Below are 14,577 nucleotides of genomic sequence, written 5' to 3' on the forward strand. Positions count from 1 at the left end.
AACCTACATGAAGGAATGAAAGAAGTAGCCGAGTGGATGAAGCACAGCCGTCTGAAACTAAACTCAGACAAAACAGAAGTCCTTATCTTCGGTACCTCCCCCTCCGCTTGGGATGACTCTTGGTGGCTAGAGGCCCTTGGAAAAGCACCCGTCCCAACGGACCACGCACGGAACCTGGGCGTCATCCTGGACTCCTCACTCTCTATGAACAGACAAGTCAACGCCGTTCCATCATCATGCTTCAACATTCTTCGCATGCTCAAAAAACATTTCGCTGGATCCCCACCGAAACCAGAAAAACAGTCACCCATGCACTGGTTACAAGCCGCCTGGACTACGGAAACACCCTATAAGCTGGTATCACCACAAAACTCCAGAAAAAACTCCAACGCATCAGCCAGACTCATACTAGACATCCTGCGTAAAGACCACATCTCTAGTCACCTGAAAAACCTCCACTGGCTCCCCGTCAATAAGAGGATTACTTTCCGCCTCCTAACCCACGCACACAAAGCACTTTACGAACTTGGACCCGAATGCCTCAACACACGACTTTCCTTCTACACCCCCTCTCGCCAGCTACGATCTTCCAACCAAGCCCTTGCTACCGTACCTCGCATCAATAAAACCACCATGGGGGGTAGATCCTTCTCCTACCTCGCAGCTAAAACCTGGAACTCACTCCCCACTCACCTTCGTCTCACTCAGAACCACCTAACCTTCAGAAAGCAATTTAAAACTTGGATATTTGACAAGTAATTCCCCACCCTTCTTCAAGCGCCTTGAGACCCTCCGGGTATGTAGCACGCTATACAAATATTTTTGACTTTGAATGTATCCACCTATTTTACCCAAGCGGTCCCTCTCTACTGTACGCTTTGTCTACCACCCGTAATCCTGTAAAGCTCTGGAATACCCTCACGGGTCTGGTTTGCACTCTATGAACTATAAAATATCCATTTTCATGTGAGGCAGCTTGCGGTCTCGGGATCTTTGTCTGTTGCACAGCTCTTTCACAGAGGAGTGCCCAGATACCCAGGGCTCAGTTTCCTCTAGGTCTGACCAGTGTTCTCCCAGAGGAGAGGAGACCTAAACTTGTGGCTGCTCTGAAGTTTGCTTCCCAGACTTCTTACCTTTTCTCTTGCAGTGTTGGGGTATTATTCCAGGCCCCAATACCCCTTTTCTTTTCTGCCTTTGGCTTTGCTTTGTGTTCCTTGTTTTTACACCAGCCCAATCTGGTATTCCCAGCATGGTTGCGTGGAATTGTTATCTCTACCTCGGCCCGTGCTGAGGGCTCCAGATCATTCCCTAGATGACACTGTAATGGGATGGCAAAAGACCCAACCACCTTTTAATTTTGTCCAGTAACCCCTCCCCACTTTAAGGGCACGGTAGCCATGAGATGAACTTTAGTATAGTTCTCACCATTGGTGACTAGTTAATTTTGTCCAGCGCAATACTGCTCTAGGGATACCAGGTTTTTTTTTGTCGCCATGGTTACACTTGCACCTATATCTCTGTGCTTCTACTCTAACCCCATTGATGTGTGGCTGTCCAGGTCACGGAGCCAGACAGCCAGAGCAGTTGCTTCAATCCCACACTTTTTAGATTACGGTAGAATCCCATCTGTAAACTCACCACTTCAGTTGTAACTGGGGGTGTACTAGTAGAAGCCTTTTTGGGAGCAGGAAAGCCCCCAATTAGGTGTCCATTTGCCTTACAATTGAAACAGTCTTTTTGAAATCCCGTTTCTTACACTAGTACCCACCCTTGGGTTGCGGACTGCCCCTGGGCCCACCCTCCAGGACAGGTTTTTGTGGTACCTCAGATGTCAGGGTTTTTTTTTGTTCTTAGAATGTTCCACATGCTCCCAGTAGAGGGAATAGCAAAAACTTTCCTTTGCTCACCCCCACCATAAGACTTTGGGGACCCCCTAATCTTGTTTTGATGGTTTTCCTTCTTCCACTAACTCCTCAGGAGAGGCTAAACCTATGTCTACCAAGTATTGATCAAATATTTTAGACTTGTAGTCACCTACACACCACCCTACACTTACACCCCCTCACTTGCATTCATCAATATGGCTAAAATCAAAAGATCCAAGCTAAGGATCCCCCACTGAGGGACCTGTCCAGCATTGCAACATCGGCCCGACGAGGAGCAGACCAATGATGAAGCATGACATCCTTCTGGGTGTGTGATAGCATTCAGATCCGATCACTCTCCAACCCCCTCATCTTCCTCAGGATCCCTTAGGTCTACCAGCCAGTTACTTCAATCAATCACAGACATTTATAGAGCGCACTACTTACCCGGAGGGTCTCAAGGCGCAGGGGGGGGGGGAGAGTGCTGCTACTGCTCGAATAGCCAGGTCTTGAGCTTCTTCCTGAAGGAGAGGTGGTCTTGGGTCAGGCGCAGGTCGGTCTGGAGGGAGTTCCAGGTCTTGGCGGCCAGGTAGGAGAAGGACCTTCCTCCTGTTGTTGTTCTTCGGGTGCGGGGGACAGGGGCGAGGGCGTGGCTGGCTGATCGGAGATGTCGTTTGGGAGCGTAGAAGTTGATGCGGTTGTTGAGGTAGCTCGGGCCTTGATCGTGTAGGGCTTTGTGTGCGTGGGTGAGGAGGTGGAAGGTGATTCTTTTGTTGACGGGGAGCCAATGCAGGTCTCTCAGATGTCCGGAGATGTGGCTGTGTCGTGGGATGTCGAGGATGAGTCTGGCTGAGGTGTTCTGGATCCGCTGGAGTCTCTTCTGGAGCTTGGCGGTGGTTCCGGCGTAGAGGGCGTCGCCGTAGTCCAGTCGGCTGGTGACGAGGGCCTGGGTGACCGTCTTCCTGGTCTCGGTGGGGATCCACCGGAAGATCTTCCGTAGCATGCGCAGGATGTTGAAGCATGACGAGGAGACGGCGTTGACTTGTCTGGTCATGGAGAGGGAGGAGTCCAAGATGAAGCCCAGGTTGCGTGCGTAGTCTGTCGGTTTGGGTGCGCTGCCCAGGGCGGGGGGCCACCAGGAGTCGTCCCAGGCGGAGGGCGAGGAACCCAGGATGAGGACTTCCGTCTTGTCTGAGTTCAGTTTCAGGCGGCTGGTCGTCATCCCTTCGTGAAGGTTGGCTCTGGCGGCGGCGGGGTCGTTGGTCAGGGAGAGGATCAGCTGGGTGTCGTCAGCGTAGGAGATGATGTTGAGGTTGTGTTGGCGTGCGATGGCCGCGAGGGGGCTCATGTAGACGTTAAAGAGGGTGGGGCTCAGCGAGGATCCTTGAGGGACGCCGCAGATGACTTCGGTGGCCTCTGACTTGTACAGTGGTAGACGGACTCTCTGTGTTCTTCCGTCGAGGAAGGAGATGATCCATTCCAGTGCCTTCTCCTGGATTCCGACGTTCTGACATCCTTATCATCCCTCCCACCCCATGATGAACTGCAACGTCCTTTTGTGCTAGGTTGTCATTTCTGAGGTCTGATGCTGGACCTAATACATCTCTTCCTTGTCCCTCCTTTCATTTATAGTGATTCAAAAGCTAGCCAGAAGAGTGGAACGGGTGATCCCTGTTTTAGGCACCGGGTGTAGCGATGTTATGAGAGATGTGAGGTAGTGTCTTCCCAAGAGGATTGGGATATCTGAAGAGGGAAAGTAGGAGGTGAAGAGCAGTGGTTAGAGGTTACATCTGAAGATGCAAGAATAGCTGGAAAGGGTGCTGCAAGGTCTGCATGTACAATGGCCAGTGGAGGTGACTTGGGGCGGGTAGGCCAGAGATGGTGCATAATGTGCAATATCTGCTGGTGGTACCACCACTACTCTCTCAGTGGGCAGGGGCAGATGAATTGGTGGGTTGTATGGACTTGGACTATGAGGAGGATGGCTGGGAGGAGGACTAGGTCTTGGGCAGTGAGGTGATTGATAAGGCGTAGCAGGGGAGGTGGCAAAAAGGGGCCGGAGGGTCCATGGGTGGTGGTGGGTGGGTTTGTTAATCAGTGTCCACTTAGGGTTTTACAGGCTTAAGGCACAGATCCACTGACCCAGGTCGACGGGCAGGTGATTTCTACTGTTAAGGCAGCAGAAGCAAGGCAGCAGACTACGGAGCGGGCACTGACTTTAATGCCAGGTAAGGATGTAAGGGCGACTTTGTCTGCCCCGGTTATGTAGTCAATTGGGTTGGAGGCTGGGAATGGAAAGGAGTAAACTACATGTCTGCGGATGTACTGTTAAGTTAAGGACACTGTTGGGCACGGAGGAAAACGGGTCCGAACAAAAGGGTACACAAAGTGTCTGGCCAAAGGGACGGAGCATCTTGTACACAAACCGGTAAGTAAGCATGAGAACAACAAGGGGACATGGCTTAGAACATGAGAACTGATGCTGTGGAACAGATTGTGATGAGAGGTAGAAATGTACGGTCAAAATAGGGGATTTCAAAGAAAGAAAGGAGTTGAAAAAAGTTGTCATACATGTGACAAAGCCATTGGGTGCACACCACAGAACAAAAATGGCAGGAATTATATGTCGGAATGTTTTCACTGTTGCATAGTGAGCTGGAAGCTAAAGAGAGGTCTAAGGAGGAAGAATACGACCTGTTCAAACGACCTAGGGTTTCCATAACAATATAAAACTGAACAGCAGCATTTTTGCTTTTCGATGGTGCATATTTCGAAAGGATCCAGAGCAGAGTGTGGCCCTGTTTAAATAGTTGGATGTTGTAGGAAGCTGGCTCTGTATATGGTATACAATTTGGAGTTTATACCATGCACAGAGTCCAGAGATTCCCCCGAGAAGTGTTCAGGGCTCAATGCAAACCCAAAGTGCTCTATTTACTCCACTATTGGAGCTTTCATAGTTTCACATGCCTGAATCATTCTCCGTCGTCGAGACGGGAGTCTCCGTTACATAAAAAAAACAATGCCCAGTAGTATAGCAAACTGAAAAGAGGCCTAGGCCCATTTCCCTTTTGCAACCCATAACCTTCGTTATGTAAAATAGACCGAACTTGTCCCTGAACCAATAAGAAACTCCTCACCCTCTAGAACACATTTTTGAGAGAACCTTTTGCCCCTCAGATTTTCTAACGCACGTTTTGCTAGGGCGTCTCCTTTGAGCTCTGTTCAAACTCTTCAATTTCTACTCAATCTAGATTGGATTTGAGTTTTCTTCTTCAGATTTAATTACTACCTATTATTTCTCCAACTAGTACAATGAGAAAAAAGGTTTATTTAGAGCCTGTGGCACCTGTTCAAAGAAAAGGCACTATGCAGACGACCCTTAAAGGATTGCATCTACTGCCTTTATCGAGATCATCAAGCAAAGGATTGTAAGGTATGTCGTACCTTTTCAAATAAAAGTTTGAGGGCTCGTGAAGGAAGGCTATTATTTTGTCTTCAAAAGCTTAAAGCCAGGAAGGAAGTCCTGTCTAGGGTCTTCTGGCTGCAGTCCCTCTAAACCTCCCCCAAGCAAAGAAAAGGAGAGCATGGGTCATGCTTCAGGGTTGAAACATACCAAGAACTGAGGACTTCAGGGCTAGGCTCTGGCCTTGACTTTCCATGCCCTACTGTGAGCAAGGGCCTGGCCAAAAACCTAGGGGTTTGGTTCGAAGAAGACATGAACTTTTCTTCTCAGATAAAAAAAAGTTGACAGGGACTTGTTTGGGGACCCTTAAAATCTTGATATTCCTCCCTTTGCTGCCAGTGAGCGCTAAGGAGACGGTGGTCAGAGCAATGATTCTGTCTCGCCTAGATTACACTAACGCCTTGCTGGCTGGCAGTCTGTCTTACTTGACCAGGAAACTTCAAGTAGTCTAAAATGCGCCCGCCAGACTTCTACTGGGATTGCCTCATAGACAGAGAGTCCGCATTAATTTACATACTCTGCATTGGCTCCCGGTGGAGTCTCGCATTTAATTTAAAATGCTTTCCATGGCTCACCGTGCTCTGCATGGTCTTGGCCCTAGCTTTTTGTAGAAGCGATTTTATAAACCCTCACGGCACCTGCGATCATCTGATCAGCTACTAATGAAAAATCATTGGTTCATCCGCCAGAGGCCTTGCAGCAACTCATTTGTTCGCAAAGCCGCCCTGGCTTGGAACCTACTACCGATGGCTCTAAGGAGTATCCATGACCCATTGCTTTTTTTAAAAAAAAAACTAAAAACGCTGTGGTTTTAGCTTGACATCGGAGTATGGATAATTTTTAATTCTTTCTGGAGTTAGCGCCGGGACACTTTCAGTAGCTGAGCGCTGTATAAATTTAATATAACTTAACATAACAAGAGGAAAAGCTCACAGTCCACAATCACCCACTGAAGTCAAACATTCAGTCAATAAGCCGGCCTCCACACCTTCTGAGGGGACATAGGAGAAATCTACACTGTCGACGGGAGCGTCGATGAAGATGGCGGCGTCTATGTAATAGGAGGTAAAACGTATGTCTAAGACTTTATCACCGTCGGCGGCAGTGTCGATGCCGAGATCTGTGGTGACTGCATCGACTACAATGACTACAGGTAACAATTGCAATGACGACAGTAACGGCATAGTCGATGGTAGCGTTGACCATGATAATAACGTCGGTGGTTGCGATGCCGAATTTGTCGATGAGAGGAAAAAAAAACAGAAAATGGGTTCTTGCCAGGAAGAACCCATCACCAAGTAAGGTGACCCCTATGGTAACATCTCACCTGTTGGATGAGTCGGAAGAAGTGGAGGAGGATGGCGGTCCTTTTGGCTATGCTAGTAGCCCGTCGCAGTTGCAAATAAAGAACCAAGAGGGTGACTCAGAGTACGAATATGAGGGGCAATAATACCGCCATGATGAGATGGTGAGTGTTCCATCTTCGTTGCTTAAGGATTTGCAGTTCATGCTGGAGGATTATAAGAGACATCCTGTTCCTCATACCTCTAAAGAATTGCAGGTGACTACGCCTCAACCACGCTCTATACCAGGTACGCCAGTGCGTAGGCGATAAATTTTACCAGAGCCTTTGCCTAGATCTCCACCAGCAAGATCTCATCTAGAGCCAGTGACCACGGATGATGAGGAGAGTACATCAGTGGTTTTCATAATTTAATGGAGAGAGCCACAAACAGATTCACACTCACCATGTCCACAGACAAAGCAGAATGTTTCTTTTACGACTTCAAGGAACATTATCGTAGTACATTTCGGTCCCTACCGATTGTCGATCATCTATGGAAAGAGGGCTTAAACTCCTGGAGACACCGGCAATGGTGACTCAAGTACTTGCCAGACTGGACAAAAAATATAAGGCATCTTCGGATGCTCCAGCTTGTCTTCTAGGCCACCCCAAGCTGGACTCCGTCATAACCCAGGCGGCTCAGCAGAAGACCAGGAATCCGTCCGCTCCTATTGCGATACCTCCGGACAGAGAGCGTAGGAGATTGGACAATGCGGGGAATAGGTTTTCCTCTGTCTGCCCTGTTAGTTAAAGCTTTGAATGCCCTGGCCATTCTAGGCAGGTACGATAGGCAGATGTGGTGTGACCTCTCGCCTCCTGCATTCCAGAGGCTGACAGATCAAGATTCTGCAAGGGGGAGAAAGGACTTCGGCTGAAGTCCTAGATTGTGCTATGGACATAGACATCGCAACCACAGCCTTCAGATCGTTGGGAGGAGCGGCGGTCCTGTGCAGACAAGGATGGCTGAGAGCAACAGCGTTCAGGTTGGAAGTCCAAAATCTCTGACCTTCCTTTCAATGGAGAGGATTTATTCGGAAATCACATAGACTAGGTACTGCAAGGTATCGAAAAAGATACTGATACAGCAAAATCATTAGGAACACTACAATATAGGAAAGTTCCTTTTCAAGGCTCTAAAGGTAGAGGCCAATCATCTTTCAGTGGAGGATACCAGCAGGGAAGATATTCATCTTACTCTACATCATCACAGCCTTACCGTAAGTAGTATACGCACCGTCAGTCAGGAGGCTACACAAAATCTACACCTAGAGGGTAGGGCAGGTAGTCGGGGGAAAGACCACAACCAACGACAATGAGCGCCTTCAGGATCCGGCTACACCTATCCCTCTTACGTCACATGTTCCCTTGGGTTGAAAGATTGCTTATTATCTCCAAAATTGGCAGCAAATAACTACGGACCAGTGGGTCCTCAACATAATTCAATTCGGACACACTCTAGAACTTCCACAAACGCCCCCTTGTACACCACCGATACATCAAGAGGTCAGGCACGTACTTCAGATGCGTCGGGAGATTCGGACAATGCTCCGAAAGGGAGCAATAGAATCGGTGCCGAACTCCCAGAGGGGAAGGGGTTTACTCATGATTTTTCGTAGTCAAGAAAAACACTCTCCAATGGCGTCCTATTCAAGACCTCCGATCCCTAAACACCTATCTCAAAAAGCAATCTTTCACAATGGTTTCTCTTCAGGACATCTTTCTGCTTTTAGACCCAGGAGATCATATAACCACAGACCTACAGGATGCGTATTTTCACATCCCCCATCCATCCGTCCCACAGGCAGTACCTTTGGTTCATGGTTGCCGGAGAACATTACCAATTCAAGGTACTGCAGTTCGGCCTGAAATCAGCCCCAAGAATATTCATGAAATGCCTGGCTCCAATGGCGGTTGTTCTAAGGAAACAAACACTAAGGGGCAGATTTATGAGGCCGTTGCGCCGCAATTGCGTCACTTTTTTTGACGCAACTGTGGCGCAAACAATGCGCCCTATTTACAACGTGACGCATCTAAGAGATGCGTCACGTTGTAAAGCACTGCGCCATAAGGAGGCGTTCCTGCGCAGGGAGGGGCGTTCCTGCGTAGGAACGCCTCCTGAAAGTGGCTGAGTGAAATCTATGAGATTTCACTCAGTCACTTTCAGGGCAATGCTGTGTCAAAACCCTGCGGCTGCTTGAAGCAGGCGTAGGTCTTGACGCAGCATTATGTAGATGGGGCACCCCCGAGCCTTGCTGGAGCTGCGTCGCGCTTGCGATGCAACTCCAGCAATGCGCCACATTTCTGGCACAGATGCGTCACGCATCTGTGCCGTTTTTGCACCATGGTGCGCCGCATTATAAATGCGGCGCACCATGGGTGGCGGAGCTGTGTCGCACGTTAACTGGCGCATCCCCAGGGATGCACCAGTTAACATAAATCTGCCCCAACGTATTTCCTTACCTCGCTGACTTGTTGGTTAAGGTACCATCAGCAGCATCCACCCGATCGCCAACAGCGGCTTGCGTGGATTTGTTTGCCAGGTTAGGTCTGACTTTAAACTAGGAAAAATCATCCCTTCAACCGACAAACACCACCTTCTTGGGAGTGATACTGGACACAAGGCATTTCCCCTCCAAAGAAAGGCAACTGAGAATTACATCTCTTTTCAAAGACTTCACAAATAGAAAGTGCCTTTCAGTATGCAAGTACAAGTCATTGCTGGGAACGATGTCATCTTGCATTCCCCTCGTACCTTGCTGCAGGTTAAGGATGCGTCCGTTGTGAGAGCAGCTAGATATACAATGGCTTCAAGCATAGGGATCCTTCGAAGACATAGTCAAGGTAATGCCGAACAGGGTTCAAGCGGTGAAATGGTGGCCCCAAGAGAGGAACATCTCGCGGGGCCTTTCATTCCTCACAGAGCCAGCCCCACTGATAATTACTACACATGCGTCCCTAGAAGGATGGGGAGCCTTCCTTCAGGACCTTAAAGTCAGCAGCCGCTGGAAGTTGCACGAGCAGAAGATGCATATCAACTTATTGGAACTCAGAGCTGTCCGCTTGGAATTGCTGGCCATTTGTCGACCTGCCCGTAATCCCTATGGACGGCATCTCTCCCATAGGGATAACTATGCTCGGTTTCCGACCGAATTTCCACTCAGGGCTTTCTGTCATGGAAGCCTGTCAGAAAGTGAGTTTAGGGGCCCCTAGAAGGGCCCCCTTGCCTTCGCAGCCTACGGCTAGGGGTAGAAGGGGCACCAATGGTGCCCCCCATTAATCACTGCAATGCGTTACCGGCATCTCGGGGTGCTTTCCACATGGTGGAGGGATTAACGGGGGTGCACCATATGTGCAGGTTGTGGTGTTGGTAGTGGTATAAGGTTGGAAGTATTTTTATTATAAGTATTTACAGAGTTTTAATTATTTTGAGTTATTTAAATGATTTATTTATGCACATTTTGTCAGTTAATTTTTTTTATTATTTTTGATGTGGTTTGTGTTTTTTGTGGGGCTAAAGCTTGCTAAGGAATTTAATTGTGATGTTAATTGTTATGAATTATTTAATTGATTATTTGTGATTGTGAAATTAGCAAATTTGTAAAGTCATCTATGTGATGCAGGTTGTGTTTTTAGGGGTAATGAGTGGGAAGTTCATTTAATATAATTTATTTATTATTATGTAATTGTTGTTCATTGTTTAATTTACATTTTTATCGCTTAACTATTTTTGAATTGAATATTTGTAAAGTTTATAGATATATTTTAGGTGTTTACAGAGTTATTGGCTAGGTACTTATTTAAGTAATGTAAAAATAGCTCTTGTTAAAAAAATTATTTTTGTTATGTTTTTATTAATTTGAAATTAACGTGTTTGTTAAAATGTTGAAAATCTAGCGTGGGATTCGAATTTTTGTTTTCGTAAATAATAAACATTTTAATGTCATTTCTTTTAATTTCAATCATATATTTAAAAATGTTATTGGTTTAATGTAGTTCAAATATTTGTACTGGTACTGAACAACTCTAATGTTGCAGACTGGAGTGGGAATAGTAAATTCGACACCTCCCCTATGCTGCGGATGGGGTTGTATTCCCTACCGTGGTGGTGGTGCTTACCAGGCACCGCCATAGGGATTACAATGTGCCTCACTGTCCGCATTTTCATGGTGGGTAACCCGCCATGAAAAGGCAGGCAGAAAGCGACTTTAAGGGGCTGTAGGTCTGCCGTTGTGGAAGTCTCATCAAAATGCCTGTTGGCACCACTGACAGCCTTTTGGGAGGTCCTGTTGAAGGATAATGCCTGCCCACCATCCTAATCCGTCGCTATAATTTGTATTTTTGTTTTTTGGTCCCAGTGAATCAAAACATCATAGGTTGGTTAGAACTTATTTTTAAAAAAAATATAATTGCAGGGAACTTACTCGAGAACCATGCAGCGAGTGAGCTGGTGTCTTGTAATCTCTTCCGTTGAAAGTGGATGAATCCGGAGGTGTGATATTAATTTGAGGGGTGTAAGTTGATGAAAAGCCAGGGTGTGTTCACGGAGTGCACCAAGGCCTCAAGGCCTCAATCCGATGTCTGGTGGGACCATCTCGGAATCGGGACCAGGTTCGGTCGGATTTCCATTGACTCCTATGGGAGCCTGTGTTCCGCCTGACAACACAGGCTCCTTTGGGGAAAATGGAGGTGTGTGAAAATCTCTGCACTCTGTCGCTGGCACCCCATTGTGCCTGTGACACAGTGCAACATTTTACAGGGTGGTCCCTTAGATACCCTCTCTGCCCCCAACTGGAGGCCTCAGGATGAAGGGGGCCCTGCTAGTCGCACCATTCCCGCTTCGTGGTTTTGACAACTAGATGCTCTACTACGAGATTAGATATGGTAAAAAGGGAGGAGGCAAGTAGCCCTGCTATACTACAACGCCCATCCGCGGAAGGAGGACTTGTAGTGCCTAACTTAGAGCTATACTTTTTAGCTTTTGAACTCCAGTGGCTGGTGCAGTGGTTGACAGATGGTGGCCCAATAGGCACTGACCCAGGGATCCGTACGGATCTGATGCTGGCAAAGATGCTAGAACATTGCCATCTCCTCTACAGGAGCGACCGAGGGGGTGAGCGAAGGGGGGGAAAAAAACAAGCGGCGAAGATTACAAAAGATATGACGGCTAAATAAAAACACTGAGTTGACCTTCATAAAAACGCTACTGCAAACAGACCATGATATACCACACGACAATGGCCAGGTAGGGAATGCTCAAACTGCCCAGGTCACACATAAAACTTGGGGAAATTGCGACATCTACGACCAGATGTGTGTATAATGACCCACTGGTGGTCTAGCGCCCACCCGGCCCCACGTATCTCATGCACACGCCCCACACCGCCTGCTTAACGTATTAGCAAATTCAAAACCCTTAGCTCCACTGCTGTTAGATAATTACATAGTATGATTCACCAGTTGTATTGCTTTATTTTATTAAATGTCGGATATTTACTGACTGACAAATAATATGTGACTGTATACATTTACCAAAATAACCGTTTCCTAAAACTTACAGGTGAAATAAGACTTGAACGTATGAGACTGATTTTATGTGTAAGTTCTTTTATGGATAACCTTCTCTATGGCTTCTTCGAATTGTAACTAAAGTTAGTACAGGACAATTTTATATATGCCAAATAAGTGCTGTATTGTGATATATCACTAATTGCTGAACTATATTATTATGGATGTATATTAAAATAAATGGCAAAAAAATGTTGAAAAAAGGGTATCCATGCAATATACATATCTGGACTTTGCAGGGACAGGGACAGGGGCGGAGAAGGGAGGAAAAGCGTACTTGATGAGAAACTCAGTCGGGCATAAGTTCCCTCCAGAGTGTCTCTTTAGTTCGAGTGGGACATGCTGGTCAAGTAACCTGGAAGTGGTTTGTATTGACAGTCTAGTCCAGAAACCCTGGAAAGCAGCCGGTGACTAGAATGCTAACTACTATCCGGTACACAAGCGCATCTAGGCATGTAATTCAGTACGCAGTACCAGCAGCCGCTATGGAGAGCCGTTCTGTACAGTGGACTGGAATGCTGACTGCTGTGCACATGCGTGAGTTTAGCAAGTAATTTAATGCGTACATTCAGAGACCTAGTAACCTTATAGCAGGACAATACATGCTGCATCTCGAAGGGTCCCTCCTCAGGACCCATGCCCTACATACCAAAAGGTACCCCTTACTAGGGACTTACAGCGGTGCAAAGGGCCTTGCCAATTGTGGAACAATTAGGCATATACATCATTTTTGTGAAATAATACTGGCACTGGCAACCTGGTTAGCAGGAACCCAGTGCTCTTCAAAGTTGCATCAGCTATCAGGCAAATCATGGGGCTAACTATGTACAATATGGGCACTTTCATACAGGCATTTTATAAAAACCTCCTAAACATGACTAAGGGCCTGATTACGACTTTAGCGCTGCAACAACGGCACAATGCAGCCTTTGCTGTGCAAGCACCGCCAACTGCATTACAAGTTGGAAATGTGCAGCTTGTAATATGGTTGGCAGTTCTTTGGCCATTCCCATGGTGGTGCACTGCAGTGGGAACTGGCAAAAAGTTCCAGCATGGCATGGACTGTGACTTCCATGCTGTGCTTTAACTGGGGGAATATATTCATGGGGGGAGGAACATGTTGTGCCACCCTGAATGTATTCCCAGGGCATGAGGGCCCTGTAGTTCTTGCTGCACCAGCTTATTCATGGTGGGGCTCTGCCATGAAATTGCTGGTGGTGGAAGAACTCCAAGTATGCTGCTTGGGACTTTGCCAGTCCCTGCTCAGTAAATTGTGTTGTGGCGCACCTGCACCACTGACGGGGTACCACTGTTCCCTTGCGCATCTGGTGTTCCACTGGCACAGATAAAACTTTGTTAGTTGTAATCTGCAGTACAGTGGAACCCCCTCACGTCCCACCCCATACTCGTAATTATGCCCTTACGTTAGCAAAGTTAATAGTTTTGGTCTGAATAATATGCAAACTGACTAACTTATTAATTTTTTGTTTGATGTGTTTCCTTTTCCAATAGGTAATATGTGTTTAATTCTTCAGATGGATACATTTACAATGCTGTCAAACAGAAGAGGCAACCTTACTAAAGCTGTAAGGGTTCCAATGTAATTATTAATAATCTTTTGAGTATTAAATGCAGAGGTATAACCCCACTATGCTCTCAGAGTACCGAATATGAAAATCGTGATATATAGGAGGTGGAATCTTAATGTGTTTACAATAATATAAATATCTGCATTGCTCATTGTTCTGGTTTCATAAGTAAAAGTTTTATTTCATATTTATCTACCAATTGTAGCCCCCTTTGTTTCCATAAGTGGAAAGTTTACAGTAAACATTTGAAAAGTGATTTGTGGTTTTCCGTTCTACTGTCTTGGGTGTATCAATCTGTATATGCAACAACAAGGTCAGTTTCCCAGTCGTCACTGAGCGAGAGTCTGACTTTGCGTACCAACGGAAAAAAGGACCATTATCACAATTTAAATGCATGGGAAACTACTACCATTTAAAAAATATATATATATATTATGTATTGTAATAAAGGCTTGTACAAATATCTATTTTCGGAAACTGCCAATTTATAAAGTAATTGCAAATAAAAAAAATTCAAGTATTTTTTTTTGTTTCCTGTTACTGACTCTAAAATAATAAAGTGTATCGCTGTAATTATTATTTATTCATAATTATTGTGGTTTTAAAAACAAAATGTCTCGTAATCTCACTGTTGTATTCATTTTTCCCTCTAAAATACATTTCAGTTAGTAGGTAAAAATTAAGTATTAACTGGGTATTAATATAATACCCCGCCCATTACCCCTATATCCTGTCACTAAAGGTGAATCT

At 46.3% G+C, this 14,577-nt stretch overlaps 1 long non-coding RNA gene across 1 annotated transcript in view; it reads left to right on the forward strand.

Moving 5' to 3' along the window:
• The window catches only part of LOC147729868 (uncharacterized), a 44,462-nt gene extending 30,159 nt beyond the window's left edge, over window positions 1-14,303 (forward strand). The window contains exons 3-4 of the long non-coding RNA XR_015308351.1: window positions 12,231-12,268; window positions 13,751-14,303. This is a non-coding gene — a long non-coding RNA (uncharacterized LOC147729868). The remainder of the gene's footprint in view (window positions 1-12,230; window positions 12,269-13,750) is intronic.
• Window positions 14,304-14,577: the final 274 nt, after the last annotated feature.

This window comes from Lissotriton vulgaris, chromosome 2_1, assembly GCF_964263255.1.
Source record: "Lissotriton vulgaris chromosome 2_1, aLisVul1.2, whole genome shotgun sequence".
Lineage (NCBI taxonomy): Eukaryota > Metazoa > Chordata > Amphibia > Caudata > Salamandridae > Lissotriton > Lissotriton vulgaris.